The 24,205-nt window shown below is 37.7% G+C and overlaps 1 pseudogene; it reads right to left on the bottom strand.

The window, feature by feature from the left end:
• Positions 1 to 210: 210 nt before the first annotated feature.
• The window catches only part of LOC132223698 (importin subunit alpha-1-like), a 54,239-nt pseudogene continuing 30,244 nt past the window's right edge, over positions 211 to 24,205 (bottom strand).

Consider the following 24,205-nt stretch of genomic DNA (forward strand, 5'->3'; position numbering starts at 1 on the left):
ATCCTATGAATTTCCACATAGAAATAAGAAACCTATTGAGAGGCAGCACTTCATACAGTGTGTACAGTTTGGAACTGTTCACGTATAGTTTGTTGTCACAATAACAAACTACATTTAAAAACGGTTCTTGGTAGAGAAACAGTAAGACAAACCTGTATGAAACATAGTACACAACAAACAAATTTATGCCTCAGCTGTACAATCTAACAGTTAAAATTCCCAGGAGTGCCATCCTTCAAAGGTAGTTTATGGCATAACATTTTGATCTTCCTCTTCCTTTACAGAGAAATCCTTCTCTATCAATTTCTTAAAATATATTTTGTATTGTTGATAGTATTATAGATATCTCCCCCCCCCGCATTTACCTACCTCCTCCCAGCCCCTACCCACCCCCCAGGTCTTCACTACCCTATTGCCTGTGTCCATGGGTTTCGTTATCAATTTTTTAATTTATTTTTTAATTTTTATTGATTTCAGAGAGGAAGGGAGAGGGAGAGAGAGATAGAAACATCAATGATGAGAGAGAATCATTGATTGGATGCCCCCAACTGGGGATCAAGGCTGCAACCCGGGCATGTGCCCTTGACTGGAATTGAACCTGGGACCCTTCAGTCCACAGGCTGACACTATATCCACTGAGCCAAACCAGCTAGGGCTCTTTATCAATTTTAATGAAGCTTTGTACACAGACTTGTTTTCATGCTTTTGTAGAGCATCCATTTTGTCCAAACCTCCAAATTCTTCCATCACTGTATGCACTAAGTTTTTCAGTTTCACCAAGTTTCTCAGTAGCCTGAAAGATTTTTGAAATGGCATCCAGAATAACCAGAATAATTTTGCTATCTTTCATAGTTAAGAAGTTCATCAGTTCTATTATGCCATGATAAACGAGGTATACAATCTCTTCAACTGTTCCACCACTTGTAGAATTGGCCACAGCCCATACAGCTTCCTTTTGTGTCTGAAAGTCTGCCTTAGAAAGAACAACAATGAGGAATGGGACTAATCCACGATTCACAACTTGCTATATCCGGTCCTGGAGGCCAGCTGTGATGTTTGACATTGTCCATGTAGCCTCCTTGTGAATATTAGTTCTGGAGTTCATTAGCAGGCTGGGAAAGACGGCAAGTGCTCCCGCATATATTAAACCCTGAGTCTGTTTATCTGTCTCAGTGAGATTATTTCCTATGGCTTTAGTGCAGGAGTCACGATTGGCAATTCAGAAGCTCTTAGAAGCCTCACAATTTGGGGCACAACTCCTGCTTTCATGACCATTTCAATCATTCATTTGAATGATCAGTAAGGTAGGAAATGGCCCAGCAGCTATCTGCTAGTATTTATGGATCCTCATCATGTAGGAGACAAACTAAAGTAGGAAGAATCTGCTCAATAACATCTAATGGGGGTGAAAGATTGTTGTTGCGATAGAGGTTTAAAAGTGTCCAGGTAAAATGACATAAGTAACTGCCGAAGCTGTACAGCAGCCCCTGGATGATGGATGAGCGGATTACTCAGACACAGTTTGACTGTGAAAGAGAGGGCTAAGGGGTCCCTGGCTCTAGCAGCCAGAGCAGCCTCAATTGCCTGCCTCGTTAGCCTTTATTGGAATTTTTATCTTTAGATACAATCAGTAGGGTGAGTAATCTCAGGAGGACACTTGTGTTTACATTGTCCTCTAGGCAAGGGCACCCATGGATTAAGCATAAGGATTCTAGTAAACACCCAGGGGTCTGCACATGCACAGACTTGTTTGGAAAGGTCAAGGAATAATTAGGGGCGCCGCCTTCGGCACTCTCCTAAGTCTCCCCTAAGTTGGAATTCCGATAAACAGGGCAGGCGGCCTTCCACACACTTCCCTTTTCTCAGAATGTCCTCCTTACAAACTTTTCAACCAAGTCTCATGCTCCCCAACAAGTAACCACGTTATGTAAGTAAAGATGAAAAGATGACATCCCAGGAAATACAAGAAAAGCCAATAGTGGGTCAACTGCAGCATATATGATAACCAAGTCTCACAAAACTGAGCCATCACCTGCAATGTTTCCCAGAGCCCATGTGGCTTGTTCACTGTTGTGAGCCTGGGGAGATGCCAACAGAGAAATGAATGCTGGGATAGCATCTCCATCTACTACAGCCTTAGTCTGTTCCGATGCCCTGGAAGCAATGCTAGCTAGGGCCCAAGCAGATTCCAACTGGATGGGACTACAATCAATTATGCCCAAGAAGGACACACAGTCTGGAATCAAACCAGCCTGGATTATGTTGTCTATGGGTGACTGTTTTTCTCTAGAAAGTAGTTTCCTCACAGCCTGAATAGCTTGGAGCTGGCTTTCCAAATCCTTGCTATTTATGCCTTCAACCATGTCCTCAACAGAGCAATTTACAGTGCCCTGTTGTTGCGGTTTTCCTGCCTTGGAGAAGTAGCATCATCAGGAAATGAGCTGACATTTCTCCTTTGAGCATCTGGTCACCCTTCTTAGCTTCCCTCAGCTCCACATTAATTTCTGAACTGGCTTTCCCCTTGTTCTTGGATCTGTTAAGGCGGGCAGCTGGTGAATTAACATTCTCATTGGTGGATGTGGTTAGGAGACAAAGGGAGAAAGCTACACAGTCAGTTCAGGCTTTCATGGGAGACAGTGAGGGGCCCACTGTCTGCAGTTCCGCTGCTCTGAAAACATCCACCACTAATCAACCTGAAGATGGTATCAGAAATGTTTATTTAAAAAAAAATAAGAAAATATATTTCAGTATGGAGAACAGACATAGGTTAATATAATAAAGACATTTAAAGATCCTACAAAACATTTTTTTTTAATTTTTAATATATTTTATTGATTTTTTACAGAAAGGAAGGGAGAGGGATAGAGAGTTAGAAACATCGATGAGAGAGAAACACCGATCAGCTGCCTCCTGCACACTGCCTACTGGGGATGTGCCCACAACCAAGGTACATGCCCTTGACTGGAATCGAACCTGGGACCCTTGAGTCCACAGGCTGACGCTCTATCCACTGAGCCAAACTGGTTAGGGCCAATTTTTTAAATATATAAATTTTTATTCATTTCAGAGAGGAAGGGAGAGGAAGAGAGAGACATAAACATCAATGATGAGGAAGAATCATTGATCAGCTGCCTCCTGCACACCCCCTACTAGGGATCGAACCTGAAACCCAGGCATGTGCCCATTACTGGAATTGAACCTGGGATCTCTCACTCCATAGGCTGACACTCTATCCACTGAGCCAAACCAGGTAGTCAAATTAAACGTCAATTAGGTTTGCCATGTCTTCTTATTAAATTTGGGATGATTTTAAAAATAAGAAATGCTTATTTAAAAAAATAATATTTGTATTGCCTTACTCTATCACACACACATAAAAAAAGATATTATCAAACAATAAGGGGAAATATTGTTATGCCCAGATTTCAGGATCCCCAAAAGACCACCAGGGAGACAGCCCAGTCCAATGCAAAAGCAAAGAGTCTTTATTTGAGCTAGCTCAGCCCCCCGACCACACTCACCAACACAGCGGCAGGAGGCATAGAGAGCTAGCTCTGTGTGGAGAGGGGTTTTATAGGGGGGTTGGAGTAAAGGGAGGAGAGAGGACTGTGGGCCCTGCCGACTGGCCGGGCGCAAGTTGGTGTCTTGTTACACAGGATGTGGTTGTATCTATGGCGCGCACTTCCCTTGATTGTCATTGGTTAGTTTAAATAAATCCTAGGTGTGGCTAGCAGAGGCTTGGGCTTCCGGGAAGAAGCTCCTTGCTGAGTACATGGCTAAGGCTGCTGCCCAATAAATGGAGGATCTGGGGTAAGATGGAGGGCGTAGCCCTCGCCCTGGGGCAAGATGGAGGGCGTAGCCCTCGCCCTTTCATTATCTACATATTTGCCAAATTACATAGGAAACATGTATAGTTACTGTGTAATGTAACTCTGATTATCTTTTTTTTTTTTTAATCCTCACCAAGGATATTTTTTCCATTGATTTTTTTAGAGAGACTGGAGGGGAAGGAGGAGTATGGGGGAGAGAGAAACATCAATGTGAGAGAGACACATTGATTGGTTGCCTCCAGTTCACACCACAACCAGGGCCAAGGATTCAGGCTTAAAACAAGGTATCTGTCCTTGACCGGGAATCAAACCTGCAACCCTATGTCTGATGCTCTGACGACGAGCAAACCAGCCAGGGCTCTAACTCTGATTATCTATAAGGCTTTGAGTTTTATTCCCAACACTCAAGTGTTTATTTCTTTCTTGGAGAATGATTATTTTAATTTCCCAGGGTTGACTAGTCTAAATCACCTACCCAAAATTTCTAAAAAAGATACTGAGAAGCAAGTTTCTCTGGTCTCAACTTCATGACTCTTCCATCTTAGTTTCACTGTGGTTTTTAAAAATTTTTTCTGCTTTTTTGCTACCACACCTCCTGAGTTCTGTTTTGTTGTTTGTTCATTCATTTGTTTGTTTATCTGCTTCTTAAAACCTTCCCTGATATTATAGATTATTTCTAAATCAAAGAAGAACTTTGATTTCATGTAATAAACACACAACTGAAACTCTCTTCAAAGTCTAGGCCTCTCTTCCCTTCCATACTCCAAATTTGCAGCCTTAAAGTGGAAACACTCCTAAAACACAAAAATAATCCATTTCTAAAGAGAGTGAACATTTTAATCTATCTCCCATCTATTCCATCTTCTCTTGATAATAGTTTCTAATCTTCAGCTGGGTGAGAACCTAATTTTAATGATATTCACCCAGAGAAAGTAGAGCCAAAAGATGGAGAAAATAAATCTGAGAACTAGAGATATTCCTGAGTTCCTGAATAGCTATATCTGGTTGCTGCAGTCTTTTTTTGCAGCAAGGGTTCAGGAATCTGGAGAAGGGCTATGCATAAATGAATAGAGACTAGACAAGAAATATAAATTTGGAAGACATTAGGGGAGCCAGACGGAGGCTCCACTCTCTAGTGAAGTGGTCTCTCTGAATCTCCAGACCTATGGCTTTTTATTTGCTGGAAAACACACTGGCCCTTTAGGAATGCAAACAGGAATATCAAAAATAAGTTTGGTAAACAGGAAGAGATTATCAGGTTAGGGGAAATGCCTACAGCTGTTCAGCAGTAGGTGATAATATGCAGATTTTCAGCCAGCCTTCCGACGAGCTTCTTGAATTTATTATGCTTACTACTGTCCTTAGCCTCCAGCATCTGGTCTTTGCATTTTCTCCAGACTGCTCATTCCTATTTGCTAAGGCTAATTTTAGCTGTTCTCTGTCACTTTCTTTTTTTAAAAAAATATATGTTATTAATTTTTCACAGAGAGGAAGGGAGAGGGATAGAGAGTTAGAAACATCGATGGGAGAGAAACATTGATCAGCTGCCTCATGCACACCCCCTACTGGGGATGTGTCTGCAACCAAGGTACATTCCCTTGACCGGAATCAAACCTGGAACCTTTCAGTCCAAAGGCCGCTGCTCTATCCACTGAGCCAAACCAGTCAGGGCTGTCACTTTCTTTTTTTAAAAAAATATGTTTATTGATTTCAGACAGGAAGGGAGAGGTAGAGACACATAGTTACATCAATGATGAGAGAGAATCATTGATTGGCTGCCTCCTGCATGCCCCCTCCTGGGGATAGAGCCCACAACCTTGACCAGAATCAAACCCAGGACCCTTCAGTCTGCAGGCCAACGCTCTATCCACTGAACCAAACCAGCTAGGACTCTGTCACTTTCAACTTAATTCTAACTAAAACATGCAATTACTTGGTAGTATTAATATATTTAGGGAGTGTCATTTTCAAAATAAACTATAAATTGTGTTCAGTGAAGTCTCAGAGAATGTCAATTTTTAGAACAATGAGCCCAGAATGAAGTATTGACTTTTACATGCTAAGCTAAAGGAAGTTTTAATTCAACTCATAAACAGTCTATCTTAATATAGGACTAAAATCTTCAGAATGTAAACAACTCCCTGAGGCAACACAAAATTATGTATACAATGTTAGAAACTACATGACTTAGAGAAAAGCATGCCGACACATTATAACAAAACAATTTCAAAACATATAAAGATTCCATATCAAATAGAGTGTTTGGTTTTGGTTGAATTGCTGTGAAATAATCCGTTAATGTTATTAGTGTGAAAATGTTCTTTGAACGCTCAGTTTGTGCAGTTCAGCTTAGCCAAAGGTAGATGGAGGTAACCCAAAGCTGAGGGCCTGGCTTATTTCGGTAATCACTTTGGAGCATTGCATTGGCTAGGACTTCTAGCTTATCCTAATTAATTATTTGGTGACATTCAAATCATTTGCCCTGGCATGTGATCAGTTCAAATACATCTGCCAAGCAAACCACTCAAGAAGATGAAGAACACTACATTTTCCCAAACACTCCCAACATTATGTTGGAGCAATTTCATTAGGTCTCAGACTTTCATTTTTAAGAAACTCAGAACTCAAGTTCTCACAGCTACTGCCTATTTGTAGCTTCACAGAAGGGAGAGAGTAATGCAATGCATTACAATAGGAGCTTCTGAGAAGGATAAATGGATTGAGTACTACTGCCAGTTAATCACTTTGAGAAAATGGCCTTCACCTATAGCAGGAATAAACACAGTTGGCAAAAAGTTATTTCTGACTAATGCAGTCTGAAGACTCGAGGCCAAGACAACTGCAGGGTAAACCCTTTATATTTGATAAATATAATCCCTCAATTTCAGATAAAGTGTAATTCATGGTTAGTTCCTCCAAATCTCTCACATTGCCTTTTCACCTGTCAACTTTGATTTTCAGTTGGAGTGATAAGAAAAAAAGTCTCTGCATATTATTTGAATTAGTTACAAAACTAGCAACTCTTCTACACTATTTTAGTTTGAGGAGAGATGAAATTTCTCCTCAGGACATCTTGACTTAAATATTTAACTGAGACCTACTAGAATGCCCACAAGTCCCTGAGAAGTTTTGGGTAACTTCATCCCCTCCCTCAAAAGACACACATTGCATACACATACGGCCACCCCTAAAGCAAGACAGCTAAGAAGTATCCTCATATTTATCACTTATATTTATATGACTATAATTTATTTTCTTGAAACTCCTAAAAAATCCAGAGATTAATCTTAGTTGTTTTGTTGTTGTTTGTTTGTTTAATTGCTGTTTTTTTGTTAATCCTCACTCAAGGATATTTTTTCATTGATTTTTTAGAGAAAGTGGGAGGGAGAGGAAGAGGTAGAGAGAAACATCAATGTGAGAGAGACACATCAATTGATTGCCTCCCACACATGCTCTGACCAGGGCCAGGGATAGAGTCTGCAACTGAGATACATACCCTTGACTGGAATCGAACCCGGGACCCTTCAGTTTGCAAGTCAACACTCTGTCCACTGAGCCAAACCAACTAGGGCCAATCTTAGTTTTATACAACTTGAGGGTAAGAGTAATATTAGCAATAATAATAATTACTAACTTTTACTGAGTCTCTTCTACATGCCAAATAGTTCTGAGCCACTTAAGAATGTTTAACAACATTACTATATGCCAAGTATTTTTCTAAATGCTTCAGATATAATTAACTCATTTATTTTTCATAATGCTTTATATGTATTCCTGTTTTTTAGATCAGGTAGTCGAGGCACAGTGTTTAAATGTCTTGCCCAAGATTGCACAACTAGAAAGTAGAAGATATTAAATATCAAACCAGGCAGCCTGCATCTGGAGCTTACACCCTAAATCATCAATCTTAACTCACAAATTTCTACACTTTTCCAAATATGGGTGATTGTCAGAATCAAGTAAGTTATTTGTTTAGTAATTTGGGGTAGCATAGTAGTTAAAAGTGTAAACTTTTAGTCAGACATACTTTCCTACTTTTATGTTGAGTGACATTAAGTTAACTTCTTTATGCCTTGGTTTAATAGTTTTCTGTAAAATTGGAACACACATGTATCATTATATAAGAGGTTAAATAAAGAAAAAAATATGACTTTGTGTGTATGTCTGTAACATAACCTCTTTAAGCATTTATGATTTTCAATACATGGTGTTTTCATCTATTTTGCGCTCTCTGCTTATTCCCACCAAGAATGTAAGTCATATTAGTAAAAATAATATTAATACGATAGGCTTTCTCTGCTTAGAGAATTAGAATGAGTGAAGATTAGAAAACTAGTGTCTAAGGAAGAGAGTGTAGTCTGGAAAAATAGAATGTATCACCTCTGTTAAAGGACAGACAGAAAGCCTAGCAATAGTACCTCTGATGCACATATAAAAGCACAGCTCTTTGCAGACTTTTTTCTTCCTATTTGTCTTCATTTCCTGCCTAAATAAAATGCTGTCCTTTTCCTCTATGAAAAAGAAAGAGTGGGATAACTACTCTACCAAGTAAAAGGAACATGGTTTGAAGGATATTCTTACAGAGAAGACTAGAAACTGTGGACAAAGGGTATGCTTCTGGCTAATTTTTAAAGCTCTGTTGAATGTAGAATTATGGTGTTCAGTTCAGCAAACATGATTGATCCCTAAATGTGGTAGATGTTGGGGATGCCAACATGAATAGGGCAATGCAAGACCCTTATCTGAGAAGAACACCTGAATTCTGGGGAAACCATAGAGACATAAATCAATTTATTCCTTCATCCCACAAGCACCGAGTATCTATTCTGTATTAGGAACTGTGTTATCTGTTCTATATATAGAAGTTCAAAAAGGTAGACATGATGATGACCTCCTGAACCTTATATTCTAATGGGTAAGATATCCTATATAATAAAAAAGTAATATGCAAACTGACTAAATGGTGGAACGACCATAATGCCCACGACCCCTTGCCCCAGCTGGCCCACCCCCAATGATGCCCATCGGGTGGGCCGGCTGGACCCCACTAGTGCACGAATTCATGCACCGGGCCTCTGGTATTTTAATTTAAAAAAACGCAATAAAATTTAGAAATGCATCTTATGATAAGACTAGAGGCCCGCTGCAGAAAATGTGTTCATGGGTATGGTCCCTAGGCCTGGCCGGCAATCAGGGCTGATCAGGGCCTTCCTTCCCCCGGCTACTGGGTGCTGGCTGGGGCCTTCCTTCATTCTGTGCCACCCCCTAGTGGTCAGCACATGTCATAGTCAGCGGTCAAACTCCCGGTCAGCCGAGCTCCCAAAGGGACAATTTGCATATTAACCTTTTATTATATAGATGTTAAAAAAGAAAAATGCATTAATATGAGCTTATAAGGGAGTTTAATCTGATCTTAGGGGTGAAGGATAACTTCCATGTCGTGATGATAAAGAATAGAGGGTAGGGTCCTAGTTAGAGTGAATATACACCATGTCCCTGTTCCAGGTAGGAGACCCATTAAAAACCCAAGGAAGCTCAGTATGATGGGAGATCAGAAAAAGAGGTAGATTTTGTGAGAGTTGAAGCTGAGGAAGTGGAGGCCAGATCAGACTTGGCTTTGCCAACCATATTAAGTACTGTGATCTTTATCTTAATAATGTTAAACCACTGAATACTTATTTTTCAACATGTGGGTGACATGATAATTTATGAACTTTCTGGTCATATTGCAGAGCAGTGCTTGTAAGGAGAAAAGGTAAGAATGGATATGAGTAAACCAATTGGAAAGCCATTGCCATAATCAAAATGATAATGAGAACTCTTTCTAGAGAAATAGTGATAAGGATAGACATAAATAAGTGGATTTAAGGAATATTTGAGTTAAAACTGACAAGGCAATGATATGAAAGGTAAGGAAGAGGGTTCAATCAAGGGTGACTTCTTATTTTCTGGTTTATATGCCTGCCATTCTTCAAAGGAACACTAATGAAGGACCATATTTTGAGGCAAAGATAAGACATTTTATTTTATTTTGTTTTGAAGAGTCAAGGCCAAATTCAAATATAAAGAGAAGTATATAGAAAATATATAGTATGTTGGTTCCACAAAAGAACTGAAAGCAGAGACCTTGAACAGATATTTGTATACCAATGTTCACAGTAGCATTTTTTTTACAATAGCTAAAATATGAAAACAACACAAATGTCCATGGACAGATGAATGGGTAAATGAAATTCGGGTACATGCTACAACATGGATGAACTTTGAAAACATAATGCCAAATAAAATAAGACAGACACAAAAGGGCAAATATTGTATTATTCCACATATGCAAATTCATATAGACAGAAAGTAGAATGGTAGTTGCTGGGGGCTGGAGGGAGAGGGTAATGGGAGTTATTGTTTAATGGGTATGAAGTTTCAATTTGGGAAGATGAAAAAGTTCTGGAGATCGGTGATGGTGATGGATGTACAACAATGTAAACGCACTGCATGCTACTGAACTCTACTCTTTGAAATCGTTAAAACTTTAAATGTTACATTCTTTATATTTTGCCACCATATTTAAAAAATATATTTTTATTGATTTCACAGAGGAAGAGAGATATAGAAACATCAGTGATGAGAGAAAAACATTGATAGGCTTTCCCTGTCATGTCCCCCACTGGGGATCGAACCTGCAACCCAGGCATGAGCCCTGACCGGGAATCAAACCATTGGCCTTCTGGTACATAGATCGATGTTCAACCACTGACCCATGCCGGCTGGGCTTGCCATAATATTAAAAAACAAGTATAGGGCCTTAACAGGTTTGGCTCAGTAGATAGAGCATTGACCTATGGACTGAAGGATCCCAGGTTTGATTCTGGTCAAGGGCACGTACCTTGGTTGCAGGCTCCCAGCCCTGGTCAGGGGCATGCGGGAGGTAACCAATCGATGTGACTCTCACATTAGTGTTTGTCTCTCCCTCTCCCTTCCACTCTCTAAAAATCAATGGAAGAAATGTCCCCGAGTGAGGATTAAAAAAAAAAGTATAGGATTTGGAGCTCAGAGTCCTAGGCTAGAAATGTAAGTGAAGGAGTCATTGCTGTATCTATGACAATTGAAACCAAGTAAAACGGTCGACTTTGAATATAGGATAAAAGAAAAATAAGTATATAACTAAGCCTGATGACCTCAAATATTACTTGTATACAGAGGAGGACTGGTCTTCAGGAGGGACAGAAAAGAGGAGGGATGACTACGAAATTATGAGAAACACAAAGAGAAAATATTATCAGAGAACTTAAGGGGCAAGAACATTTCTAGGAATCAGTGATCAATATTGTTTCAATGAACCAGGAGGCCACTGTTGGATTCCCGGTCAGGGCACATGCCTGGGTTGTGGGCTGGATCCCCAGTAAGGGGTGTGCAGGAGGCAGCCGATCCAGGATTCTCTCTCATCATTGATATTTCTCTTTCTCCCTCTTTCTTCCTCTCTGAAATCAATAAATACATTTTTAAAAAGGGTTCAGAGAACAAAGGCTCTTTCTAAAAGATCTTTCAATAGGAAATTGTTGAAAGGATTGATATACTGTTTCAGCTATGCCTATATAATTTTAATTCAAGCACATAAGGTAAATATACAGCTTGTTTTAATAAAATAAAATACTACTGACTGATATATTTTTACATGATGAAAGCTTGTATAGTAAATGATTGAGCTGATTGAAATCATTGCACTAGATTAATTTTTCTTCAGTTGCTTTAGTTAATGGCATTTAATTTTAGAGTGGACCTACTGAAGAGCATTCATGCAATTCAGGATGGTGTAGCTCTAATGACCTGTTGCTTTGTCACCCCATTCAAGAAAAGTGACCTAGTGTTTCACAATCAAAAGATACAACATTAGGCTGAACTATTCCCTGTCTCTATTCCTACTTACTGTTTCTGCTTTTGCTACCACTGTACCTTCCTTCTACTCTTACCTTAATGCCAACACCTATACTGACTCACTGCTTCTGCTAACTGATATGTGGTGTGTGAGGGTGCACATGTGCATGCACATTTAATTTCTGCCTTTGCTATGAACTGCTATGCCACTACCATTCAAAATTACCACAAAAATGATGCCTTTATTCACTGCTGACTATAAGAATTCCTCTATTAGCCCAATGCAAAGGCACTAGCCAACCTATAGATATTTACTTCTAAGACAGGACTCCATCTTCTTCTAATAAAATTTGGTCAAAGAAGCTGTTGCCTCCCCTCCAGCAAGATATTGGATCTAGCCTTCAGCAAAGCCATCCGTACTGACCTCCCCTCCCCAGGGTTTGTTCCTAGGAGAACAAGGACAAAGAAGATTTAACCTTCTGGTTCGAGCCATCCAATCACCTAAAACAGACTAAATCAAGTATATTTTCATGGATAAAGAGTCTTCAAATGTATCAATAACTCAAAATGTATTTCCACTTGCTTGGCAATATCTAAATTTCCACTTTTCACTTTACATTTGAAAGGATTGAAGTACTAATTCTTGGCTAAGATAATGCAGGGAAGGCCAATTATTCAATGACTTTAAATGTTTGAATTTAGAAACTTCCAAGTTTCAGAGAGGAATTGGACACTGGGGATTGGATGGACAGAAAAATTACAGAAGGGGTGGGTAGCCTGTGATGTATAGGAAAAATGATGAAAAGGAAGAACAACAATCAGTAAATAGTGATTCCCAGTACTTAAGAGATTTTTCGTTATTGTTTACTTCTAACTCTGTGCAAAAGGAGAGAGATGATTTACAGTGTGTTATTATTTTTTTCTCATGCATATTCTTACTCGTGCATACTTTAACACTACTATTAAGACCCTGCATGGATCTGGACAGTAGTACTGGTGCTTTCTGAAGTTTATTTTTCCTAACTCAATCACATACACTGTAGCACAGTTTCATTGTCTTGGGTTTTGTAGGGCAGGAACAAACACATTTTCACAATCTTGCCATAGAGCTATATGCTCACTCCTAGGCTCTAGGCCACTGTTTAGTTCACAGGGACTTCAACTAACTCTTCTTCCTATAAATCGTGCTGAACCTCATTGATGACTTCTTGCAATAGGATCTAGGATGACGGAGGTAAACAGTATCCTAAATGCCTGAGTATGGCACTGGAGATTGGGAGGGACAGGTTTTTATTACCTGGGAATTGTTTTAAGTCTCAGTGATATGATGCAAAATATAGAATATATTTGTACATCTTCGTTTCCTAACCACTAAACATTCTTGGATGACTTCTAGAGATATTTAAGAAATTTACCACATTATGCCTGGCGGGCTTTTGTTCTGTCCAGTAATTAGGTCTATATATTTTTTAAATATATTTTTATTGATTTCACAGAGGAAGGGAGAAGGAGACAGAGATACAAACATCAATGATGAGAGAGAATCATTGATCGGCTGCCTCCCACTGGGGATTCAGCCCGCAACCTAGGCATGTGCCCTGACAGGGAATTGAGCCGTGACCTCCTGGTTTACAGGTCAATGCTTAACCTGGTTCATAGGTTGATGCTCAACCACTGAGCGACACTGGCTAGGCCCTTTCTTCCTTTTTAAAATGTTTGAATTCTTTATTGTTTAAAGTATTACATATCTCCTTTTTCTCCCATTGACCTTTCCCTGGCCACTCCCACCCCTCAAGAACATGCCCTCACCCCCTGTCTGTGTCCATTGGTTATGCTTATATGCATGCCTACAACTGCTTTAGTTGATCTCTTATCCACCAGCAACCTCCCCTGCCTTCCCTCTGAGGTTTGACGGTTTGTTTGATGCTTCTCTGTCCCTGGATACATTTTTTAAAAAATATATTTTATTGATTTTTTACAGAGAGGAAGGGAGAGAGATAGAGAGTTAGAAACATCGATGAGAGAGAAACATCGATCAGCTGCCTCCTGCAAATCTCCCACTGGGGATATGCCCGCAACCCAGGTACATGCCCTTGACCGGAATCGAACCTGGGACCCTTCAGTCCGCAGGCCAACGCTCTATCCACTGAGCCAAACTGGTTTCGGCTGGATACATTTTTGTTCATCAGTTTATGTTGATCATTATATTCCACAAATGAGTGCTATCATGTAATACTTACCTTTCTCTGCCTGGCTTACTCGCTTAGCATAATGCTCTCCATGTCCATCCATGCTGTTGCGAATGATAAGAGTTCTTTTTTTTCAACAACAGCATAGTATCCCATTGTGTTTTTTAATCCACTCATCTGCTGATGGGCACTTGGACTGTTTCCAAATCTTAGCTATGGTGAATTGTGCTGCTATGAACATAGGGGTGCATATATCTTTTCTGATTGGTGTTTCTGATTTATTGGGATATAGTCCTAGAAGTGAGATTACTGGGTCAAATGGAGTTCCATTTTTAACTTTTTGAGGAAACTCCATACTGTTTTCCACAGTGGCTGCACCAGTCTGCATTCCTACCAGCAGTGCAAGAGGGTTCCTTTTTCTCCACATCCTCTCCAGCAATTGTCCTTTGTTGATTTGTTGATGATAGCCATTCTGACAGGTGTGAGATGGTACCTCAGTATTGTTTTGGTTTGCATATCTCAGATGATTAGTGACTTTGAACACTGAACCTTTCATGACCTCAGTTTTTGTATTTGAAATATTTTTAAAGTCAAACTGCTGGTATATGTGGTAAATGAATTTTAAAAATTGTCTCTGAATATAGGTATTTCCTATGAAGTTAGGGAAAGGAAAGACCAGTATTGAAAAAGACATGTGAGAAAGCAAAACTCAATCATTTGTTTTAAAGAGTGTTCAATAAAGATGGATCATTGCCTTCTACTGTATAATAACTTACTTTATCTGAGGTTTAGATTTTCTTGAAAAAAAACTTTTCTGTCTTCATTTAAGGAGTAAACACCTCATATGTACCAAAAAAGTTCATTTATATAATGGAATTATATTGTTTGCAGTTGCAGATAATAGAGATTAAATTCCCATATGACAGAAGATTATGGGTCATTGTGATTCAGGTCAACACAAGTTCACGATGTTGGCAAAATGAGTATTTTTATATGCTGTTGAAGCTGCCAAGAGTCTTCCCAGAGTCCTTTATTTAAAGAAAGAAGACTGTATTTCTCAAGAAAAAAAATCCTATAAAGTTTTATGTACTTTATATTGACTCTTTGTCTTCCTGACATATTTAATAGTTCCTGTTCAAGCCACAAGATATTGAATGAGAGGTTCTCTATTGGGTCACTGCTCCATTTGAATAAACCTTTACAGCTTTAGTCTTCACGAACTGGCAGCTCTTACAATGAGACCCATCTCACATGTAACATATAACAATTTGTCCATAGATTATTATAATCACATATGAGACTCCTTTGAAACTAAAGTCTTTACAAAGGAATAATGAGCAGCTAAGGATTGAGTCCTTCTATAATATTTTGTCCTTTTAGCTTTGATGCCTAACTCAGCTTTTGATTCTATAGCGGCAAACCTTTCTTTTTGTGTCATGGAATAAAAGGAAAAGAAACTGGCTTTTTCTGCGCTAATTTGCCAGTGAGAACTTCAAATGCCCTTTCCACTGACAGTCACTGCTCTCATTGTGCTTTATTACTCATTCAACAGACAGGAAGTAGGATGACAACTGTGGGATTCAAACCCTCTATCCAACAAGTTTTGGGAACTGAATAGCATTGGTTCACCATGACTTTAGTTTTAGTTTCAACTTCCTAATTAGGTTTCTACACACTTCTTAAAGGTGTCTTTATTGTTTCTTTGTGCTTCTATCAGTATGCGATAGCAATAAAGTCCTACCCAATAGTCAGCTTATAGACACTCTGTAATTGTTAATGTTCATGCTCCAACCAGGTCCCCTCAAATCCCTTTTTACCGTATTTTAGAGGTACCGTCCATCTCCCCTTTCCTCCCGAGCTGTTGGATCTGCTTTTGTTCACAGATGAAAAGGTTTTGAAGCATCTAGGACAGTGATGGCGAACCTTTTGAGCTCAGCGTGTCAGCATTTTGAAAAACCCTAACTTTGGTGCCGTGTCACATATAGAAATTTTTTCATCTTTGCAACCATCGTAAAACAAAGATTTATATTTTTGATATTTATTTTATATATTTAAATGCCATTTAACAAAGAAAAATCAACCAAAAAAATGAGTTCGCGTGTCACCTCTGACATGCGTGTCATAGATTCACCATCACTGGCCTAGGAGTTAGCGAGCCCATCGCTCAGAGTAGCCTTAACCAATGACTGTACTGTGTAGCAGTATGAAAGAGCAGCTCCCTAGCCTTGGCTAAGGATAAATATGAGGCATAATTTACACTCCAGAGTTTTCCAGCAGGATCAGACTGAAGCTATACCATCTGAGAGATTTTTACTGGAGATGGAACCCTTCCTTGGCTCCCATTATCTCTTGCAGTAAACCCCTGGGAACACTTCCTTAAGTTACTTTAACACAAATCCTCATAGCAGGGTCTATGTCTAACTCTAAGATACACCTACAAGGGAGACCTCACAGTCATACCAAAATATCTCTTCCTGGTGGCAGCACTAAGCATATTGGAGTTGTTCTTTTGCATTCACTGCATGACCTTTTATTGAATAGAGAGAGAAAAATAAGACTATGGCATTATCTCTACCAAAGAGCTAATGGTTTCTGCAAAAGAGAAATGACAGCCAATGCAACTATAGGTAGGATCTGTACAGCTGTCATTTAGGAAGCAAAGGGGAAGCAGCATGGGAAGTTTTCTGAGCATCAGAACTACAGACCTTTATGAGACACATCAGATATATCTAGCATCTATCCCAGCATGTTTTATCATCAGAAGAGGCCAAAGCAGAATGTTTCATATATTAAAACTCACCAGTTGGATATTTGAATTGCAAAAACTAGCTTATGCCCACTTAAAGTAAAATTCAGAATGGCAAAAATGAGTGAAGTACACAGGTGGACAGTAAAAAGAAAGGTTGAGAGACTAGCCCAGAGACTGTTTGATAGCATGGAAAAATTCCTCTAAGCTCAGAAGCCATAAATATGCTACATTTAGAACATTCAGAATTTAATAGTGAGTCCTACCATATTATGTTAGACTATGCATCATTAATGTAGGTCAAAAATGGTAAAAAAAAAATCACTTTCATATGGTTCCACCTAATCCAATGTTCTACAGAGTAGCACACCTTTGACATAAATTAGTTATGTAGAAAATTGTATAGGTCATCTAGTCCAAGCTATCCATCCACAGAGATTTAAGAGTTCTTAAACTGGATTCTACAGACATGTTTCAGCATGAGATTTATGATCATTTATAGGCCTTCTCAGTTACAAATATTGTAACTTTATTAATCTTACTTATAATATTAGGAGATAAAACTGAATTCCTCTTTAATTTTCTCTTATTAAATTACAAACTCATGTTTACTTTAACATCCTTTTTATGATGAGACCCTTTTGATCACTCTTCTTTGGAGTCACTATAATTGATCAGTTTTAGAACAGAATGTAGTATCATATCAGCATTGTGCACTGACCTTATACATCATGGTATTTTCTCTACAATTGAGAAACTTCATGCTTTGCAATGGGAACCTCATGAATAAATCAAGAATTTTTTTCCAATTTCTAACTGAAAATAATATGTAAAGAATAATCTAGATGAGAAAACCGAAATGACTAGATAAAGAAGTTTGGTATTGCCTCTATCACTTTAAGCAGAACACTAGGGGCAGGCCACACACAGACAATATCTGTCAAGAGTTTGACAATAACTTAGGACAGTGATGGCGAACCTATGACACGCGTGTCAGAGGTGACACACGAACTCATTCTTTTGGTTGATTTTTCTTTGTTAAATGGCATTTAAATATATAAAATAAATATCAAAAATATAAATCTTTGTTTTACTATGGTTGCAAAAATGAAAAAATTTCTATAAGTGACACGGCACCAGAACTAAGTTAGGGTTTTTCAAAATGCTGACACGCTGAGCTCAAAAGGTTCGCCATCACTGACCTAGGATGAAGAAATAAATGATTTGTGGATATGCTACATTTGACAAGACTTTGTTCCACAAGACAATTTTATTCAATGATTGTGTTAAATAACTATGTAAAGGAAATAAGCTATAATTATCAAATTTCTTTATCACATCTTTATTGTTACGATAAAATGTACTTAAACAATTAGGGGGGAAAGTTTCAAGAATGAATAAAATTGAATGAGTAAACATATAAACAGATATCCATAATATCAAAATAAGATAGCAAGAGAAAAATAACTAGATACAAGTACTGAATATATTTATAAATAAAAGTAATAAACTGTATCAGTGACAAAATGATAAGAATGAAATCCATATGATTCTGGAACATGTCAAGCATACAATGATATTAAAGCATTAAGAAAAAATTCTTTCTTTATAAAGGTACTTGGCTTTAGTTCCCTACCTAAAACTCTTATTGGAATATTAAGTTTAATTTGAATCTCTATTTTAATAAAGGATTTGAAGAAGTTAAAGTGTATGCCAAATAATTTTTAATTACTAAAGGGGAGAAATCTAGTTGTATTTCTGCCTTTTCTGTATAGCAGAAAATGGGATAAAAATGAATTAATTATTGTGTATTGGTGGAATATTGTTTTGTCTGCAGAGGATCAGATTAAAATAAGTGGGCTTAAATGAAATCAAGAAAGATTTCAGCTACACATAAAGAACTGCTAAATTATCTAATTGATGAAGAGTAGTATGGGCTGATCATGATGCGGTTTAGAATGGGTTTTTTCAGCAATTACATTTATAAATACTAGAACTTCAAAGGAACATATGACCATTCAATCTATCATCTTATTGTTTCTTGACCAAGAAACAGACACAGAAATTAAATTGCTTAATGACATCAACAAGTTAATGACAAATCTAATACCAGAGATCACCATTCTTAACTTCTAGTCTTGGATAAACTATTTAAAACTTTTGTGCATTGGTTTGTTTTGTTTTCATTTGTGCAATTGAAATAATAATGCATCACTCAGCCCTAACTGGTTTGGCTCAGTGGATAGAGCATCGGCCTGCAGACTAAAGGGTCCCAGGTCCAGGTTTGATTCTGGTCAAGGGCATGTACCTTGGTTGCAGGCACATCCCCAGTAGGGGGTGTGCAGGAGGCAGCTGATTGATGTTTCTCGCTCATTGATATTTCTCTCTATCCCTCTCCCTTCTTCTCTGTAAAAAATCAATAAAATAAAAAATAATAATGCATAACTCAAAAGGACAACTATAAATATCAAATAAATATTTGGAAAATACTTAGCATGATGATCATCTATAATAACTGTTTAAAAGCCAGTAGTTTTTTTTTAAAATCATTATTATTGCCAAGTGCTTTTTTGTCTTAAAAAATCATCTAACAATAAAAAGAGATAATCTAGAACTGTCTTTTATGGGCCATCTTTTATGTCAAAGTTCAGGTCAGAACACTTTAAAATGTTAAAGGTTTATAATTTTTCCAATGAGGGCAAATGCATATTCTTAAATTATGCCGATGAGAAAATAGCGGCTAAAATATTAATATACTGGAAGCCCAGCACATGAAATCGTGTGACCCCACCTAACCATGCGGCCTCGCCATGCTCACAGCCCTACCCACCCACGCCAGTCTTCAACAGCGTTCGGGCCACAGGCCTTTTATTATATAGATTTGATAAGTATATTGAGGCTATTGTTTTTTACTTTCATTTGTTATTCATTTTCAAATCCAAAGACAATTTCCTCTCTTTAAAGAACAGTCAACATAGGTTTCATTATCATCTCTACTTTATTGATGACTAAACCCACGTTTCCAAGAGGTGAAATATCCATTTAATATCCTCTCTGACGTGTTTAGTTTACTCCTGGCATCTGAGGCTGATGACCAGAAAGAATATGAGAAAACATATTATTTTGCTGTATTCTAAATTTGCACCCCCTTTTAGGAGTGCAATTTGGCTATCTCTATCAAATTTAAAAGCACACATACCTTCATTTAACAATGTTCCTTCTAAGAAATCATCTAATGAATATACTCAAAATGCATATATAACAAATGTACTCACACATGCACATAAAGATATATGTACAAGAATACATTGCCACATTGCAGCCTTTATAACCAGAAACTGAAAGATGGTTACAAAACTTTAGTGTGACTTGTACAATTGAATGACATGGTAGAATATGGGCTGACATGGGAGGATATCAGTGGTTCATTCATTATTACATTCAGCAAGGATTTGAGCTCATACTAAGTTCTGGGCACTAGCTACACAGCCATCAACAAGACAAAGTCCTTGCCTCTATGGATTTTACAGTGTAGTGAGATAAGCAGTAGTTAAACAGAAAAAAAACACCAAAACAAATATATCATGCATGTTATATAATGCAATGGGCTGATAAGAAAAAATTTAAAAATGGGAACAAAAATTATGTTTTCTTTAGGAAAAAAAACTAGGCAACAGAAAAAATTGACTATTATAGTTCCATTTGTGTTAAAATTAGAGGGAAGATACATAATTACATATATGCATGAGATATATTTTGGGGAGATGCATAAGACACTGTTGATAGTGGATATTTCTGGAGAGAAGCTGAAGGACTAAATTACGACAGTAAAATTATTAAAATATTAATATCATTAAATTATAATTTTCTGTGTTGTAACTTTTGTACACATGACTTTTTAAATCATGTGCATATATATATATATATATATATATATATACATCAAATTGTTTACTGCTAAAAGAAAAAATATTGAATAGGCTTTTACTATAAGTTCAATAAAATGCCAGCTTGTTATAATGGCTCACAGAGTCTTCTATGATCAGGCCCTGCCCACCTCTCTTTTCTCATTTTTTTCCACTCTGCCCTTTAATAGCTATCACACAACAAAGTTAGTTTTCCCCTTTCTTGCTTTTATTTTTTTTATTTATTTTTTTTAAAATATATTTTATTGATTTTTTACAGAGAGGAAGGGAGAGAGATAGAGAGTTAGAAAAATCGATGAGAGAGAAACATCGATCAGCTGCCTCCTGCACATCTCCTACTGGGGAAATGCCGGCAACCCAGGTACATGCCCTTGACCGGAATCGAACCTGGGACCTTTCACTCTGCAGGCGGACGCTCTATCCACTGAGCCAAACCGGTTTTGGCCTTTCTTGCTTTTAAATCTGCACTTTTAGTAGTCTGTGTTATATGAACTATTTACAACTCAATTGAATTGATACAAAAAGTCATTTTATTTAGAACAACTAATATCCCTAAAATATAACTACTTTGAAGTTTTTCTTGACTTAGATGGTAAATACAAATTGAGAGCATATAGGCTCCTGGCCATTTATATTCCCATCTGTCATCAAGTCCCACTGAAATAAACATTTTTTTAAATGAAAGACGAAAACACATTTCCCTGTTCCAAGCAATTTTTCTGTATTTCTTTGCACATTTACCTGAAACTTCTTCAGATATATGCACATTTATCATTCTATCAGAATGACATTTAATATATTAAAGAAGAAAGCTAACAAAATATCACATGTAAGATCCAAATCAAGTTGTAGCAATTTATTAACTTTATGAATCTAACAAAGTTATAGCTCTCCAAAAAGTAGTTGATTTTATACTATAAATTATTTTTATGTTAAATAGATGTAGTTTTTTTGCTTCATTTATTTCTAGAATGTTGTTTTAAGAGAAATATGGCTAGGATACTCCAGGTTTTCTAAGGATTTATAGAGTGAATTTAAATTTAAAAACAGATATAAGTGTAATTCATTAAAAAATAAAATTTTAAATTTCTACATAAATCATAAATATATGTAAAAACTACAGCGTTAGTTGTTGGAATAGAAAGATGTAATTTTATGTAATAGGAATATCAATAAATGAATAAGTAATGTAATTAATTTTAATTGAAGCATCTATTTGTGTTTCTTTTTTATTGAATTTATTGGCGTGACATTGGTTAATAGAATTATATAGGTTCAAGGTGTACAATTCTATTATATCTCATCTGTATATTGTATTGATTTCTCTTTCTATCACCATTTATGCCCCCCTTTACCCTCTCCTGCCTCCCCCCATCCCCCTTTCCATCTGGTAATCTTCATACTGTTGTCTGCCTATGAGCTTTTTTATTTTTGCTTAATCCATTCACCTTTTTCACCCAGCCCTCCTCCTCACTCCCCTCTGACAGCTATGAGTTCATTTCTATTTTGTTAGTTTATTTTGTTCATTAGATTCCACATATACTAGTAAGTGAAATCATATGGTACTTGTCTTTCTCTAACTGGTTTATTTCATTTAGCATAATACCCTCTGGGTCCATTCATGCTGTCACAAAAGGTAAAATTTCCTTCTTTGTTATGGCTGAGTAGTATTCCATTGTGTAAATGTACCACCGCTTTTTTATCCACTCGTCTGCTGATGTGCTGCTTCCAAATCTTAGCTATTGTAAACAACACTGTTACGAACATAGGGGTGCTTATATTCTTCCTGTTGGTCTTTTTTTTAAATATATTTTATTGATTTTTTACAGAGAGGAAGGGAGAGGGATAGAGAGTTAGAAACATCGATCAACTGCCTCCTGCACACCCCCTACTGGGGATGTGCCCGCAACCAAGGTACATGCCCTTGACCAGAATCGAACCTGGGACCCTTCAGTCCACAGGCCGACATTCTATCCACTGAGCCAAACTGGTTAGGGCTCCTGTTGGTTTTTCATATTTCTTTGGATATATTCCCAGAAGTGGAATCACTGGGTCATAAGGCAGTTCCATTTTTAATTTTTTGAGGAACCTCCATACTGCTTTCCACAGTGGCTGAACCAATCTGCATTCCCACAAACAATGCATGGGGATTCCCGTTTCTCCACATGCTTGCCAACACATGTTCTTTGTTGACTTATTGATTATAGCCATTCTGACAGGTGTGAGGTGATATCTCATTGTGGTTTAATTGACATTTTTCTGATGGTTAGTGGTACTGAGCATCTCTTCATATGTCTATTAGCCATCTGTATGTCATCTTTGGAGAATTGGCTATTCAGGTCCCTTGCCCATTAAAAATGTTTTTATTCGTTTCAGAGAGAGGAAAGGAGAGGGATAGAGGGATAGAAACATCAATGATGGAAAAGAATCTTTGATCCGCTTCTTCCTGCATGCTCCCCACTGGGGATTGAGCCTGAAACCCAGGCATATGCCCTGACGGGGAATCAAACTGTGACCTCCTGGTTCATAGGTCAACACTCAACCACTGAGCCACATCGGCTGGGTGGTTGCTCAATGATCTTTATGAGAGCTTCAAGGGACTTAGTGAAACTTTCAAGGATCTTAGTGAGAATGTCAAAGACATGAAAAAGGACCAGTCAGAAAATAAGCATACAGTAACTGAAATAAAGAATAATTTATAGGGGCTCAACAGTAGAGTAGAGGATTCCAAGAATCAAATCAATTATTTGAAATATGAGGAAGCAATAAACACCCAATCAGAAGAGCAAAAAGAAAAAAGAATCCAAAAATAGGAAGATAGTGTAAGGAGCCTCTGGGACAATGTCAAGTGGACCAATATTTTCATTATGGGGATGCCAGAAGGAGAAGAGAAAGAGCAAGATATTAAAAAACCTATTTGAAGAAATAATGACAGAAAATTTTCCCTACCTGGTGAAAGAAATAGACTTACAAATCCAGGAAGCACAGAAAGTCCCAAGTAAAAGGGATCCAAAGAGGTTCACACCAAGACACATCATAGTTAAAATGCCAAGGGTTAAAGACAAAGAGATAATCTTAAAGGCAGCAAGAGAAAAGTGGTTAGCAAAAAGAAGAAAGAGGAGGAGGAGGAAGAGGAGGAGGAGGAAGAGGAAGAGGAAGAGGAGGAAGAGGAAGAGGAGAAAGATTTTTAAAAATGAACAATAAAATGGGAATAAATACATACCTATCAATAATTGAATCTAAAAATCAAAATAAACATTTTGTCTAATGCAGCAGTTCTCAACCTGTGGGTCGTGACCCCTTTGGGGGTCGAACGACCCTTTCACAGGGATCGCCTAAGACCGTAGGAAAACACATATATAATTACATATTGTTTTTGTGATTAATCACTATGCTTTAATTATGTTCAATTTGTAACAATGAAAATACATCCTGCATATCAGATATTTACATTACGATTCATAACAGTAGCAAAATTACAGTTATGAAGTAGCAACGAAAATAATTTTATGGTTGGGGGTCACCACAACATGAGGAACTCTATTAAAGGGTCGCAGCATTAGGAAGGTTGAGAATCACTGGTCTAATGAAAAAAGTAAACTGATGAATAACATAGAACCAGAGGCCTGGAAACATGGAACA

The sequence above is a fragment of the Myotis daubentonii genome, chromosome X (genome assembly GCF_963259705.1).
Source record: "Myotis daubentonii chromosome X, mMyoDau2.1, whole genome shotgun sequence".
Classification (NCBI taxonomy): Eukaryota; Metazoa; Chordata; class Mammalia; order Chiroptera; family Vespertilionidae; genus Myotis; species Myotis daubentonii.